General features: G+C 35.6%; 1 long non-coding RNA gene across 1 annotated transcript in view; it reads right to left on the bottom strand.

The window, feature by feature from the left end:
• LOC138166771 (uncharacterized) overlaps positions 1-6,466 on the bottom strand; it is a 34,309-nt gene extending 27,843 nt beyond the window's left edge. The window contains exon 1 of the long non-coding RNA XR_011169727.1: positions 6,339-6,466. This is a non-coding gene — a long non-coding RNA (uncharacterized lncRNA). The remainder of the gene's footprint in view (positions 1-6,338) is intronic.
• Between the last annotated feature and the right edge of the window lie 10,951 nt (positions 6,467-17,417).

Here is a 17,417-nt window from a genome sequence, read left to right as displayed (position 1 = left end):
GTAGTAGTAGTAGTAGTAGTAGTAGTAGTAGTAGTAGTAGTAGTAGTGGTAGTAGTGGTGGTGGTGGTGGTAGTGGTGGTAGTAACATTAGCAGAAGCAATAATGTCTGGAGCAACAGCAGAAACTGTGGTAACAACAACAGTAATAGTAACTAATACTTCTATATAATTACATTTAAAATTCAGTATGATAACAATTACAAATAACTTTTCATGAATTTCTTGGAATATGTAATTGGACTATAGCTATGAAGGCAATAATGACCTAAATTCAGAAAATACTAGAAATGATAGCATGGGCCCATTCTTATTATGTCCAAGCCAACACCTTGAAGTATATTTTTCTCTGTGGGGAGTGAATGAAGGACTTTTCCACCCTAAATGATCTAGTTTGTGGTAGTGCCTTGTCACTAGCATTTAAATATACAAGTGGAATTTGACAAGAGAATCTGGCTTGATAACTTACTTGGGAGTGGAAAGACCCTCTTGTCATGTTCTTTTTCTTCAGCTACTGTAAAGGTCTAACACAGATTCACTATTCTGAGTACCAAAGTGCACATTTAAAATTGTAATGTGAAAATTTCTGAACCTTAGTTGCCCCTTCACAGGCTGTTTATTGCACTCTGGTGATGTAACCATTATCCTTTCATTCTAATCTCTCTTGTCAGTATAACATCTGAAGAGCAAGAGGAAGGATTAGCAGTACCCTCACTTAATCAGTTTATAGAATCTCAGGAGAAAGCCACATTTTCTTTCTTGGAGGGCAGCTGTTTAGTTTCCATTTGATTAGGCAATTGATTTGGCCCCTAAGCACCTGGGTAAAAAAAGAAACGATGGTTTTGAAAGTTATTCTCACACCAAAAGATGGCAAGGGAGAGGAGGGAATGACCGTATTTTCTCTGCTGGGTTATATGAGAATATATTGAGGAAGTAGCCCATTGCCCATTGACTTTACCAGCTGTAAAGGAGGGAAGAGTAAGTCATCTTGAAACATTTTCTTTTCATCCTATAACTCAGTAAACCTCAGTTGAGTTCTCTGTGATTCACAACCCAGCAAGAATTCTGAAATCATTAATATTTTATATATAGCAGCTGCATGTTTGGTAGAGGACTAAGAAATGATTTTGAGAAAAGTGGAGTTCAAATAATGGACACAGATAAATGAGCAATGCAGCCCAGCTTCAGGGTTGCCCTACTACCCCACCCCATTTTAATTTGGTACCAAGTGAACCTGTTTGTGGCTTCTTTCTGAAGTATGAATGCAGAGATAAATTTGGATATCCAGTCCAATGAGTCTTCCTGTCTTCTGTCTTGTCTATGAATTCTGCATTTTACTAACAAAGTTGTTCTGCTATGACTGCTAAGTTATTAAAATAAAATTGTGAAAGTTTGCTTATTGCAGTGAGCCAATTAATCACTATGCATTTACTTCTAAGTATAAATTTACTACTTACTACCAAAAATGTTCTATGTTTAATTTTTAATAAACCACTTTCTAAAATTACTGCTCCCAGATGACCAGTCATTAAAAGTAGAAAACTGATACCAGTTAGTAAATTCTCTCTAAATGTTCCTAAAGGCATTTAACTCACTGGAATTATTTGCTATTAGGAAGCTTCTAAAATGTATCTTCTTGTAGTATATCAAGAGAACTTTGATTAAAATATCAACACAGCCCAGTAAGTAGTTACCAAAAAAAGACATTATTTTTTCTGCAAACAAGCTATTAATACAATTACATCCTATTTTTTTATTATTGAGTAATGAAACTTTTAAGTTTGTTGAAATCCTACCTTTTTTTCCAATTCTGCTTAAATAGTTTTTTATAAAGAGCAGATCACACTTCTTATATTTTCATAGGTACTCTGTCCTTCAAAAATCATATATTTTATCATATCAGTATCTATCAATCTCCATTAACTATCTTCTATCCATTGGAAATACACACACATACACAGAGGGGAATTTTACACAAATACGTGCATATATATGAATGATAGCCTGCTCTGTGTGTATATATTTACACGTTTTAATTTGCATATGTGCATGTGTATTTATGTATATGTGGGTATACCTATACTATTGTTATCCCATAATACTCTTTTATTCCAAAATCTCCAAAATATGAAGTTGGCAAATTTGATCAAAAATGATAAGGTCACTCTTGCTCTGGAAAGAATCTTGAATAAATCAGGACACCTAGATATAAAGCCCACCTACTTACAGTGATTCTATTGTTATCTCAATGGAAATAATACCCAAACATTTTATCTTGATTTATTTTCTTTTTCTTTAACTCTGGTATCAAATTGTATTTCTACCTACTGGACATTTCCACCTAGTGTCTAATTGGCACCTCAGAACTTAAAGTGTCTAACACAAAACCTGTCATCTTCCCTCCAAAACTTGAACTTCTTCCTAATTTGCTTATTTCTGGTGATGGCCTTACAGTTTTCCAGGCAACCAGGCTTGAAACCTGAGAATCACTCAACTTTTTCCTCCCTTTGTTTGACCTCTAAAATTTAATCAGCAACTAATTTTGGAATTACATCCTCTTCAGTGTCTCCTGAGTCCATCCCACAGGGCATGAATTGAAAGGTGTCTTGGGGGCCATCTAATCTAAGCCCTACCTGAACAAAGTAAGCCTTATAAAATATCCGAACAAGTGATCATTCACTTCCTGTTTGAAGGTCTCCAGTGAATTGGTGCCCATTACCCTTCCTTTCCACCTTTGTATTACTATAATTAACAGTTTTTTTTCTTACATCAAGCTGAAGTCTACTTCTTCACAACCCATTGTTATCATGTCTTCCCTTTTGTACCAGGAAGAATGAATTGAATCCTTCTTTCATAATACAGCCTTTCAAATACTTGAAGACAGCTACTATCCCTTCCCTAAGTCTCCTCCCCATTCAGTTCCTCAAAATATCCTTGTATAATATTTTCTCCAGTCTTTCCACTATCCCATTCATCCATTTCTGTTTGCACATCTCTCCATTCCCACTGCTACCATCCTAAATCAGGAGTTCATCACTTCTTTCCTGGATGATTATAGTGGCCTGCTAACTGATCTCGGTCTCCAGTCTCTTCCTTCCCCAATACATCTTCATATAGCAGTATTTTTTTCTTCTAATTCACAAGCCTGACTACATCACTACCTTGTTCAAAATCTACTGGTGCCAACTCTCCCCAGTTGATTAGAGCAGGGTTTGTTAATCTGAGGCTCATTGACATGTCATTTTCAATATTTTGATCTGTATATTCCAACGTAGTTGGTTTCCTTTGAAATCCTATGTATTATATGGATTTAAAGCATTATTCTCATAATATCTTTACCAGATTGCCAGTATTCTGTAACACAAAAAAGAAATTAAGAACCCCTACTCTAAGTTTTACTTACATGTATTTTCTGTGAATCTTGCTTATATCTACAGATTTATAAGTGTCAGGATATAAGTTCCTTGAGGAGAGAGATTACTTTTTTCCACAGTATCCCACATGTGGCAGATATTTTATAAATTATTTTTATGAATTGTTTAATTGACTGACCTACTCAATAAGTCTTTCAATATGTAGCTAAGCTGGTCCTCAGAAACAGACATAGTCTGCTACTAAGTATATTCATGGAATTTTTCCAAAATTATAGAATCTTTCAAAACTTGTATTCTTCTAGCAGAGTCCTAGATAACCCGAAGATACCTCCATGTTCCATCTCCAGGATGATATGTGTTGCCCTATACCAATGGAAGGAATACTCTTAACAATGAGACCACAAATACATTTAAGAGCTATTGGCATATGTTATTTTGCCTCAGCAATTGGGCCATTTTTAAAACATCTTTGCAACACTAGATACTAACATACATAATCCCTTATGCATAAGACAGAGATAGGAACAAGACCTGCACTTTAACTGTTATAGGGAAGTCCCAGGGAGGGAAGGGGGAAACAAACAAACAAAAATCTTCCTCAACTAGTGTAGACTAGTATATTTTTGTATAGATTTCTCTAGACTCTAGAGCATTGACAGGTTAAGTAATTTCCTCAGCATCACACAGGCACTATGTATTAGAGATTGAACTTGAAGCCATGTCTTTCTAGTTTCAAGACTGACTTTATCTAATATGTCATGCTGCATCTCTTTATGCAGAAATCAATTTAATAATGAATAAATATTTGGTCAATTTAATTAAATTGATTAGATTGAACAATATTACATTCTCTGTAACTTTATATTATATTTATATTAATATAAATATAATATAATTAAATTAAATTTATTATATATTATATATTTAAATAAAATAATTAAGTTATATTAATATAAATTAATAATTTATATTAAATGTCTGACACATAATTGTAACAAAATGGAGACTATAAATATTGGAAGAAGAAGAAAAAAACTGGAAATATTTAGTAGTTCTGTTTTAGAGAAAGAGTATTCACCTGAGGAGATCAATGAAATTAAAAATAAAGGGGCGGCCAGGTAGCACAGCTAGTAAGAGCACCAGCTCCAGTGTCGGGACGACCTGGGGATCGAATATGAGCTGCGACACTTAGCACCCACCCAGAAACACCTGGCCGTGTAACCTTGAGCAAGTTACTTAACCCCCATTGCTTTAAAAAAAAAAGAAATTAAAAATAAAACAGACACATCAGTACAGGAGCATTTCAATTATATTAGGTAAGAGTGTATCAGGTGTTGGTAACATACAAAAAAAAAAAAACAGAATTTCCATTTTAGTCCAGACTAGCAAATGCATGAGTTTGTAGTAAATTTCTTTTCTGCCCAAGTAAAAATCTCAAATGTATTAGGGACATCATAATTGAATTATCTTGACATTGTCCCTGAATTGGTGACTGTGCCTTGATAATTTTATAGATTGTCATGGATATAAACTAATTATTTTAACTGTTCAAATTCTTAATACAAAAATACCATAATTACACATTGAAATTAATATGTACATGACCTACATACACCACAAAATTAAGCTACAAACAGAATAATATCCTTGTTTAACAGCAAATGCCATCTAAATCTGCCCTTCGGACATCATTAGCCTCATGAGGTTAAAAATGAATACTCCATACATTTAATTCTGAGTCCACTTCCAGGATAATGTAACAGGTATAAAGTGTCCTCTAGGCCATATGGTGACAGAGGACAGTAGTGTCTCTCAGGTGCCTTGTCAGGCTTAGCCGCAATCTATTGTCGGGCGCTGTTGATGAAAGTTGATGCTTGCTGAGTTTAGCTCGACAGCACTCCCCTTGAAGATAGCACCAAGAATACAAAGATAACACCCACTGTCCTGTTTTTATGTGGGTCTGCTATGTGTTTGTCCTTATCAGGCCATATATCCATGCTCTATCACTTTCCATCTGAAATATACACTACCTCAACTGAGTAATTAGCTAGGAATACTTCCTATGTCAAACGGGTTTTACATTGATCCTTTGCTTTGGGAATGTGGATTACCTCAAACGCTGATAATCTATCTCCTGCTTTTATCAAAGTATACTCCTCATCCTTAAGATAATGTGGAACCCCCAGGAATCATTTCTGGTTTATTTTTGGTTCTCTATTAGGGCTGGAAATTGTAATGGAAAGGGATTTCACAACTGATTACTCATGATGACAGAGTATTTAGAAATCAAAGTGCTACTTCTTTGAAAGTTTATTTCTATACTTTTCCCTTCATATTGTTTCTTGGGATCCTTGATACCAATCCCAGGACTTTATATTCTATTGAGCTGCTAGATTTTGCATGATCTTACCATGTCTGGCCATACCACTGCCTTCATGAAACATTCCCTGGAATGCTTTCTAGTCCATTATTGGATGAAATAATTGCAAAGATTCCCCCTCAACATGGGTGGGTCAAGGAGTTCAATACATAGATATTAAGCTTGTAACTTTTTCTCCAACAAATGTGTAAGTACTATTCACTTTCTACTTAAAAAAAAACAACTTTTTTATTTAAAAATGTGTCAAGATAGTTTGCTTTTATATATTCATTTGCATCCTTTATAATAAATAAAGAGGAAAACAGAGTTCACCATCCTATAGATACAACAGTTTTCATAGGCTCCTTGAGAGTAAGAGATGTTTTATTTTTTATTGTCTTCATATACTCAGCATTAACATTTTGCCTGGACCAGAAAAGGTGATTAATAATTGGTTAATTAATCATTGGTTAATTGACTGATTGTTAAATGCAATATTTCACAATTATAGTCACCAACCCTGCAGTGAGGGGAAGAGGAATACAACATTCACTTTCAATTGCACATCTCATCCCAAACTTACAAACCACTAAAAAGAGAAGTGCTTACCATCATGATACTTCATCCATCTTTTCAATGTATTTATCTTATGTTCAGCTTTGCCCCTGAGATTGTCAAAGAGACAAGCTTGGCTGGGCTATTCTTGAAGCAACTATATTGCTCTGCTCTTCACTTCCAGAATCCTTTGGGGGAAGCAAAGAGACAGAAGGGGGCTGAGGTGGCTAAATGCCAAACATTCAAATACTTTACTCTATATCAGAACTGATTATGCATTAAGCACACACAGAATCCTGGGTTTCCTTCAAGGCTCAGTTTATGATCACCTTTTACATAAAGCCTTTCATTTCCCTCACCTGCTAGTGTCTTTCCCTTCCATATTTCATCTCATATCTGTGGCAAACATTTATACATGTACATATTGCCTCACCTGTCTAAAATGTAAGCTCCTTCAGGACAGATAATATTATCACTCTTTTTTTTCTTTATAGTCTTAGTGAAGGAGTTCTTTACCTTTGATCCTTGGGATACCATGGTTAGATTTTTTTTGTAAAAATTTTATTTTAAACTTAAATATTAAAACAAATCCACAATAAGAAAAGGAAAAGAAATGAATTATAAACTTAAATGCTAAAACTTTCATACAAATTAGGGAAAGAAAAAAATATTGTCATGTGTACAGTGAAAAGTAAGAGAAGATTCAAATCATACAGTAATAAATTTCCATTTCAAGAAAGCCTATATAATAAATACTATGCATTGTGTTCAGAACTGTCTTTCTTTGCTACCTTGTAAGTTTTCTTTTGTTCTATACTGTACAAATTTTACTTTGTTTTTTCCAACCATTTCCTCCCCCCTCCCCTAAGAAGGCTTCAATTAAGCTTGGAAATATATCTATATCTATATAGATACACAATATATACATATATGTGTGCATGTTCATTGTGTATCTGTGAATATATACATGCACATACAAACATGTACACATACATATATTTTGATATCTATAATCACACTCATATAAAGACATATACATTCATATGAATCAATGGAAGACTATACTAGTTTGTCCTCTGTTTTTCTGAGGATGGATAACATTTTCTTTTATAATAAGTCTAAGTTTTTCCATATTTTTCTAAGTCCAGCAACTCATTATTTCCTACACCACAGTCATATTCCAATATTATAATGTCTAGTTATTTTAAATAGTCCAAAACAACATTGATTAATATGACTCACATATAATAAAGTTTCCCCATTTTTCTCCTTGATTAAATCCAGTTTTGCTTTAACTTTGTCTGAGATCATGATTACTACCCCTGCTTTTTTTCCCCTAATTAATTCTACTCCTGACCTTTATTTTATATTTGTGTGTGTCTTTCATTTCCTATCCCTTCTGACTCACCTACTTTAATTCTACTCACTCCTTTCCCTGCCTATTATTTAATCTACACCCCCTCCAAAGATCCCTGACACATCTCCTCCAACCTTTTACCCTTAACCTCTTGCTCCTATCTGAATTTAGAAGATTTTTATAGTCACTCTTTATCCCATTCCTGTTAATCTAGACACCTTTCTATACTTTCCCCTTATTGTATTCCCTCACCCTCTTACTTCTTTATAAATTTAGATTTCTTTTATTCCCTTCTAAATGTATACATTGTTCTCTCTTTAGCCCAGATGTGAGGGTTCCTTCTAAAAACTCCTCCCTTTCCCCTCTTTCCCTATCTAATCAGTATTTTATTTCTTTCTGAATTTAGAGGACTTTTATACCTATATATATATATATATATATATATATATATGTGTGTGTGTGTGTGTGTGTTTGTGTGTGTGTATTGTTCTCTCTTTAACCCATTCCAAATGAGTGTAAGGATCCACAACTGCCAGCCCTCCGCCCCTACCGAATTCCTCTGTGTCAGTTCTTCTACTAGCACCTCATTTGTATAATTATCCTTTTTCCCTTTTCCTAAATGGTTCTATTTTCTTAGAATCACATCATACTCAGGTCTATGCCAATCTTTCTTTCAAACTACCCAATTACTAAAAAAAAATTAGACATACATTTTACATTGCCTCATATAAAAAAGTCAACAGTCTGTCCTTACTGAGAACCTTCTAATTAGTCTTTGATATATACCTTATATATATCTTGAATCTCATATGACAAATTTTCTATCAAGTTCAGGTTCAGGGTTTTTTTGCAACAAAACCCTGAAAGTTTGTCAATTAATTGGATGTCCCTTTTTTCTTTTTTTTTAAATTTTTTAGCTACTTGTAGTTTACAACATTAAATTCCACAATCTCCTAAGTTTTAAATTTTCACCCCCTCCCTCTCCTCCCCCTCCCCACCCCAAAGAAGCATGTAATCAAATATAGGTTTTACAAATAACCTCATGTTGAATATTAGTCATGTTGTAAAGTATTAAAACCAATGGGCTGAACAATGAGAAAGAAGGGATAAAACAAAACAAAACATAAATGAGAGAGAGCAAATAGTTTGCTTCAATCGGCAGACTCTATAGTTCTTTTGTTGGATGTGGATATCCCTTTCCATCAGGAGTGTTTTGTAGCTGTCTTCTAACCTTGTATTGTTGAGAGGAGTCCAGTCTATCAAAGTTAGTTGTCACACATACAAGGTATCTGTAATTGTGTAGATTTCTCCTGGTTCTGCTCTCCTCACTTGGCATCAGTTTACATAAGTGTCTTTCTGTCTTATTTCTTATAGCACAGTAGTATTCCATTGCATTCATATACCACAACTTGTTTAGCCATTTCCCAATTGATGTGCTTCCCCTTGATTTCCAATTCTTTGCCACCACAAATAGAGCTACTATAAATATTTTTGTACATATGGGTCTTTTTCCCCACTTCTGTGATTTCTTTTGGATACAGCCCCAGGATATCATATTTTTTTCATCTAGGATTATTGTTAATTTTGCTGGGTGTGATAATTTTTACTACAGCCCCCATTTTTTTCTCTTTGGAGGGAAATTGGGCTTAAGGGACTTGCCCAAGGTCACACGGCTATCACATGATAAGTGTCTGAGGCCTGATTTGAACTCAGGTCCTCCTGACTCCAGGCTGATGCTCTATTCACTGCACGATGTAGCTGCCCCAAAAGCCCCCATTCTTTTGCTCTTTGATATATAGTGTTCCAAGCCCTATGGTCTTTTAGTATCACCACTGCTATGTCTTGTGTGATTCTAATTGTGGCCTTATTACCTCTGATTTTTTTTCTTGTTTCTCATAATATTTTCTCCTTGAGCTGGGAGTTTAGGAATTTGACTATGATATTCCTATAGATCTTCCTTGTAGGATCTCAGTTGGTGATTAGTGGATATTTTTTTTCTATTTCTATTTCTCACTTTTGTTTGAATGCTTCAGGACAGGTTTCTTTAATTATTTCTTGTATTGTTGTATCAAGATTCTTCTTTTTTATCATAGTTTTTGGGTGGTCCAATTATTATGTTTTTTCTTCTTGATCTATTCTCTACATCAGGTTTTTTTTCTTATGAGATGTTTCACATTGTCTTCTATTTTTTTTTTAGTCTTTGTATTTTGTTTCTTGGTCTCTTACAAGTGTGCAGACTTACCTTTGTCCAATTCTAATTTTAAAGGAGTCATTTTCTTTAAGATTCTAGTAGGATTGTACTTGTATTTCCAATATCAAATTGAGTATCTTGGGGAAGGGGGAGGAAAGGAAGTATTGAAACTCAAAATCTTATAAAAGTGAATGTTGAAAACTATATTTACATGTAATTTAAAAAACCATAAAATACTATTAAGTGAAGGAAAAGATTCTGTATCTCTTTTTTACAGTTGGTTGAATTTCTTTTTATAACCCTTTTTCTTGAATTGTTCTTATTGTTTTTTTTAAATTTTCCCTCAATCTCTATCATTTGTTTTTTAAAGTCTTTTTAAGTTCTTTAAATTCTTTTTAGGCAGATGAAAATTTGGCATTACTCTTTGGGGTTGAAGAGACCTCTTTTTTTTTCCTTCGAATCTTCCCCTGAAGACAAACCCCATTCTTTTCTATTCCTATACTAATTTTTTGTGTTTGGGTCTTTCATCTTTGCTTGCTCATCATTTTTAAATTCATAGTATTTTAGTATTTAATCATCTCTAGTCCTGGAGTATGGTGGATGGTGCCTCTGGCATCAAATCCTCCTTCAGTTCTCCCCTCTGGCCAGGATCTACTGTGTTTCCCCGATAATAAAACCTATCCTGAAAATAAGCCCTCCCCTTACTGTGTAAGATTCCTCTAAAATAAGCCCTCCCCCGAAAATAAGCCCTATTGAGATTGCTACTGTAGTGAAGGTGATTCCCTGTGCTACATGCTACATTCCCCCCCACCCCCGTGAAATGCACGCCCCGCTCCGAGCTGCATCCAATCAGAGCTGCAGCAGTGAGCGCGTCATCCTGTTCTTCCCCAGTGATTTGCTTATTGAATAAAGGTACATTTTTTTGTTCACATTTACCTGTTTATTAAAATTGCTGTCAATGTTCATTAAAATAAGCCCTCCCCTGAAAATAATCCCTCTGGTGTTTTTCTGTCCAAAAAAAATAATAAGACAGTGTCTTATTATCGGGGAAACATGGTAATTCCAAAAACTCTGACCTCCTGTAAGTGCCCACAGCCAGAAATGTTTCTTCCCCACTGCTTCTGCACTCCTTCATTGTGTGCTGGCTCTTTTTTGCCTAGAGCTACATCTTGGCAGCATAGCTGGGCCTGGCATCTCTTATCAGCAGAGGTTCTCTCAATCTTCCTCTGCTCAGATGCTTGACTCCTTATGTTGTCCCAGAGGTGAAAATTCCTGTGGCCAGGGTCCAGCTAGCCCTAGGGTTTGCCCATTGTTGTTTCAGGGGCAATAGCCTATAGGTGTTCATACTTCAGAAGGACCAAATTTCAGGTCTTCTCCAATTGTGCCAGGAAGCCAACTATTCTGCCCCAACTCTTGTTTATTTTTGCCCCTCTATATTTGCCTTGGCTTGCTATTTTATCTTGTTTGTGGGGGGAATCTGGAGGGCTTGGAATCTTCTGACTCACTTGAGATCTCCCTCAAACCCCTCCCATACCTGTAAAAATGAATCTAAAAATTTTCTACAGCACCAGAACCCATAAAATGACAGAGCAAAACAAATTTTCAGCCCAAGACAATCTATAGGGTCTGCAGGAAGGGTCTATTGCACTGGACTGGGAGAGGAGCACTGTCCAGCACAAAACATGCCAGCACAGACCAGACCCCAGCAAACCCAGATCAGGCCTCAAATGACTGAAGCACTGACAGTTGTCGAGGTTCTCAACCCACAAATGCCAAAGAAACTTAGAAGGTCAGTAGGAAAGGTCTGTCAGACCTGGGTGAAAGAGGAATGAGGTCCAGTCCAATTGCTTCTGGAGCTCTTGGCTCACAGATGGTAAGGGGGATCAAGGGGCTGATCAGAGGGTGATTACAATGATCTCTTTGCTGACATTGAGGCAAGATTCTCTTGCTTCGCCTATGCTTGGATCTGGGTTAGACTCCTGGGTGGCAGTCCTGGGGTGAGGAAGAGTGCTGGTGTGGCAGAGCTTGTGGTGGCAGTGGTAGAGAGAGAATCTTCACAGATCCATGGCAGAAAAGAGTGCTTGTGGTCACTGACAGATGAGAGCACAGACCAGAAGAAAAATAAACACCTTCCTTTCATTATACCACCTTGGAAGAACTGAAGATATGCAGGGCCCTAGAAGTATCTCTGAAAACAGTTGCACAAAACCACTGAAGCTTGAGACAGTCGACTCTCCACACTGAAAGCAGAGCCCTACCTTAACAAAGAGGTAAAAAGTCAAGTAGTGGGTTGGGAAAATGAGCAAACAGTAGAAAATAATTCATACCACAGAATCTTACTTTGGTGACAATGAAGAGCAAAACATACAGCCAAAAGAAAACAACAAAGTCAAAGCTCCTACATTAAAGTCTCCAAGAAAAATATGAATTGGTCTCAGGCCATGGAAGAGCTCTTAAAGGATTTTGAAAATCAAATAAGAGAAGTAGAGGAAAAATTGGGAAGACAATTGAGAGAGATGAAAGAAAATCATGAAAAACAAGTCAACAGCTTGCTAAAGGAGATCCCCCCCAAAATAAGATTGAAGAAAAAGAACAAGTAAAGAATGTATATGTACAGAAATATTTATACCAGTTCTTTTCTGGTGACAGGAAGTTGGAAATTTGGAGGATGTCCATCAATTGGGAAAGCTCTGAACAATTTCTGCTATCTGATTGTGATGGAGTACTACTATGCTATAAGAATGGTATAAGAATGCTCTCAGAAAAAACCTGGAAAGACTTAAATGGACTGATGCAATGTAAAATGTACAAAATAACAGCAATATTGTGAGTTGGTCAGTTGTGAATGACTGCTATTCTCAAAAATACAAAGATACACAACTCTGAAGGACCTATGATGAAAAATACTATCCAGCCCCAGAAGGGGAACTAATGGTGTCTGAATATAGATAAAATAATAATTTCTTTTAATGGCTTTGTTTTTCTTTAGGTTTTTTTTAGGGGAGTGCAGGGAGACCTATGTTTTCTTTCACAACATGACTAATTTGGAGATATGTTTTACATGACTGCATATGAATAACCTGTCAACTTGCTTGCCTTCTCAAGGGGCGAGGGGAGGGAAGAAGGGAGAGAATTAGCAACTCAAGGTTTTGAAGACAAATATTAAAAGTTGCTTTTACATGTAACTGGGGAAAATAAAATGCTAAATAAATTTAAAGATTAAAAAAATCCCATCTTCTATGCGATGCCTTAACTGATCTTCCTTAATGATAGTGAGTTTTATCCTGCATATATCTTCTTTGAACATAGCTGATTGAATGCTATCTTCCCTATTAGACTGAACTCCCTGAAAGTAAGAAATATTTCCCCTTTCTTGTACCCATAACTTTTAGTATAGTTCCTGTCACATAGTAGGTTCTTAATAAATACTTGTTGACATGACTTCACAACTTATTATCAACTGATTCCTTCTCTGCTGCCTAAATTTGTCCTATCATTTAAAAATTTCTCATTTGATGCTAATATTTCTAATAGCTATTATCTGTATGGTTTATAATTGGTGTTTCTTCATATATATATATATATATATATATATATATATATACTTGGTGCTATTTTCTCATTCTCTTCTAAACCCTCTATAATCTGACTTCTGACTTCATTATTCAACTGAAACTGAATTCCCAATGATCTGAAATTCCCAATGGTCAATTAATTTCAAAATTCAGTTGTCTTTTATCAGTCCTTATACATCTTTCTAAGCAGGAGCATATAACACTGTCTTTAGCCTTTTCATCCCAGATCCACTCTGTCCTCTGCATTTTCCTGACATTGTTCTCTCTTGATTTTCCTCCTTTTTCTTTGACTACTCCCTTCCAGTCCCACAACACACCCATAAAGTGTAGGTGTCTCTCAACGCATTATTCTATTCCTTATTCTTTTCCACTACATGCTCATGTAGCAATCTCATGATCTCCCATGAATCTATCTTTTCTATGCTGATTAATCATAGATCAGTATATCCAGTTCTAATCTTCCTCCTTAGCATCACCATCTGCCTATCAGACATTTCAAAGTAGATGTGCTAGCTCTAGGCAATTCAAACTCATTATGTCCAAAACACAACTTTCAAAACAATCATCTTTCCACCAAAATCTAACCTTCTTCTGAAGTGTCCTGTAACTAACATGGGTACTACCATCCTGCGAGTCATCCCCAATGTAACAGAAATCACCCTAGCATACCCAGGATGGCTGCTAGCAGATTCTTTGATCTGTTTTACTAAAGGAAAGTAAATTTAAAGGGGTCAACAATCTTACTTTATATGCGTGTATGCATGCATGCATGCATGTATATGTGGATGTATGCATGTATGCATCACATATATCATATTGTACATGTACACGCATGTTTGTGTATATGTGTGTACATATACATGTTCATATACATACACACATATATATTTCACTTAGTTCAGATGAAAAGTCAGCACCCTAAACTTCAGAAAATACTAGCAGAAAAAATACAGAGAAAATAACACAATTCAACAGACCAACAGACAGGGCTTCTAGCTGTCTGATCTTTACATACATACATAGTTAGTTACCAGAGAGAGAAGCACCAACATTTGTGTTTTCAGAGCCAGGGGGCTCAAAAGCTGGCCAGATTATATCATCTAGCCAGATTACACAACTCTTCCCATAAGCAATCCCCAAAGCAAAAATCACACCTCAGAGTATATATACCCTTCTACAGGATCAGAGGACATCACAACCTTCATGACCCACTGCCTAAGTACAAAGTAACAAAAGGTGTGGCCTGAAAAGCAAGACTCCCTCCTGTTGAGTTCCACTTGAGGCCCATTAATGGGCATGGAAGATCTTTAGATTCCCTTACCATTACACCCAGTAATTCCTCACTCCAGTGTATACATATTTTATTTACCTTCCAAGGGAAATTTCCTAAAGCATATCTCTGATTATACCATCCCCTTATTAAATAAACCTCAATTGAACTCTTTTAACTCCATTATTACACATACCATTCTTTGTTTGTAAGTTAACATGGTTCACAGTTTGAATCTTTTCTGCCTTTGAACCTTCTTAAAATTTTTTTCCTTCTTAGAACCTTACAATTCATACTGATAATTTACTATCTCTCACTCCACCTCCTGAGTCCATTTTTGCACTGACTACTCCACATCTGGAATGGTCTGCTTCCACATCTGTAATACGTTTTGTGGAATCTCTGTTGTCTTTTGTTTTGTTTTGTTTTTGCTTTTTTTCCTCAAGAATAACCTTAAGTGCCACTTTTTGCAAGAGATATTTTCTTGGTGTCCTTAGTGATAATTCTTTTTCATACATGCTTCCTTTGATTGTACCTTGCATGTGCCTATATGTGCACATTTTTATTTTCAAATAGAATGTATATAGAAAAGAAAAAAAAAAGTGATAACTAAGAAGCATCATAGCATTACCACAACAGGTCATACCTAACCAACTTTACTTTCTTTTTTAACAGTTACTACACTAGTAGTGCTGGGGAATGCTATAGGTCTCACTTGCCTGCTTTTTTTCACAAAGAACTAGCCAGAAGAGTTCAGGAGGTTATATTCTATCCTGGAAGTAATGAGGAACTATTAGAGCTCATTGACTAGAAGAATAATGTGGTCAGACTTGAATAATAGAAAAATCATTTTTGCAGAACTGATTGAATGGCCATATCCAAAAAGCAATGAATAATGCCTCATCCCAAATTTAATGGGAGGATTATACAGGGGAGAATGAGAGGAGCATCCCAGAAATCTGTGCTTGACCTTGTTAAGCTAAGCGCTATTATCAACGACTTGGATAAAAGCACAGATGACAAGCTTATAAAATTGGAGATGACAATAAGTTGGGATGGACAGATAGCATACTATGTGACAGAGACAAGGTATAAAAGGACCTTTCCAGGCCAGAAATTCAATATGATGAAAATTCATGGGGATAAACATAAAATCCTATATTTTAGTTTAAAAAAATCTACTTCACAGGTACAAGGGGGAAGCTTTGCTACACGACAATCTTTGTGAAAAGATCTGGGGGTTTTACAGTCTATATAACATGCACTGAGTAACATCCATTCATAAATAATTTGCCTCCTGTTACTAATTGCTCTCCTCAGCTCTGACTCCATTGACATATCTGTCATAATGTCTAGAAAAAAGATGATTTTGGTGACTCAAAACTGGACCATTGAGATTGATAATATCTATTTGCAAGGTTTCTTTCCTAGTGTCTCTGAAAATACTGATATTTTATGAGAAGACATTGAACTCATATCCACAAACCATCTCATGAGTCAAGGAGCCAGGAGGACGTGCCAATTTGATCTATTCCTAATTTCCATTTTTCAAAGCTGTACAATTGAAGCTTACCCTAAGAGTGAATCCAGTCCACTAGGTAACTGGTCTCCCCTACTCTGAACACATTTTGAGTTTCTAAATAATTTCATCCCTCTTCTATGATATTCTCCTCCTCAGTATCTTGTATTACTCTCCTTTCCTACTCTGATCAACACTTCTAAAAATGCCATGAATTCTCTGAGGAGAAAGTTGATTATTTAGATTACAAACTCAGTTTTTTTCCTAATCCTTTGAACTCCTTCCCACTGCCTATCCCCTCTCCAAAAGACTGACTGTAAATTTAATATAGTAAGGCAGTGAAAAAAAGTTATTTGTGCTCTCAGGCTACACTAAGAGAACTTTAGTGTTTCAGACAAGTGTTGGACTAGGAACACCAGGCTCTGCCTTACTGAGATCTTAGCTGGAGGATTCTGTTCTATTTTGAGCAACATCTATTGAGGAGGACATTGATCATCTGGAGACTGTCCTATAAGAAGGCTATGAGGACCAGTAAGGCCCTGAAAATCATGAAAGGGGAAAACTGGCTATAGAGACAGAAGTGAACCTTAGAGAAGAGAAACTTGGTGGATATGGTAGTTGTCTGCAATAACTTTAATGGCTCACAAGTGGAAAGTTGATTAGAGTTATTCTTCTTGCTATAAGAGGGCAGAGCTAAGTACAATATGTGTTTTGACTCAAAAAAATAAAAGAATATATAAGAATATAAAAGACATAAAAATCAAAAGTAAAACCTAATAAATAAAAGGTTTACACATAGAGCCAGGAACCTGAATAATCCCATTTTCCACATAATATTACACTGATCAGATTATAATATTATTTTTGTTTATATAGCAGTTAAACATAAGGTGGTCAATCAGATTAAAAATAAACTATGGCAAATTTTTCATTTGGAATAATAGCACAACATAGCTCTTGGCACATAGTAGGTACTAAACAAATGCTTGTTGGTTGATTAATAAATTATGTGGAATGGGCTTCCTGGGAAGACAATGTTTCCCCTAGTTATTAATGACCACGAATAGATTAATGAATGAATGGCATAGAAAGTATTCTTTGTCAACTTTCTGAACTAGATGGTTCTTTTTCAATTCTCAAATTTTATGACTCAGTTTGATTATGGCGAAATGCTCTTAACTTCTACAACTATAAAACTTATGATACATATGTAAGTCTGTA

This window comes from Petaurus breviceps, unplaced genomic scaffold (assembly GCF_028583685.1).
Source record: "Petaurus breviceps papuanus isolate PSGF00001 unplaced genomic scaffold, PetGlider_PUasm1.0 226, whole genome shotgun sequence".
NCBI classification, from domain to species: Eukaryota; Metazoa; Chordata; class Mammalia; order Diprotodontia; family Petauridae; genus Petaurus; species Petaurus breviceps.
Note: the sequence above shows the minus strand (reverse complement) of the source record. Positions and strands in the feature narration are given on the sequence as shown.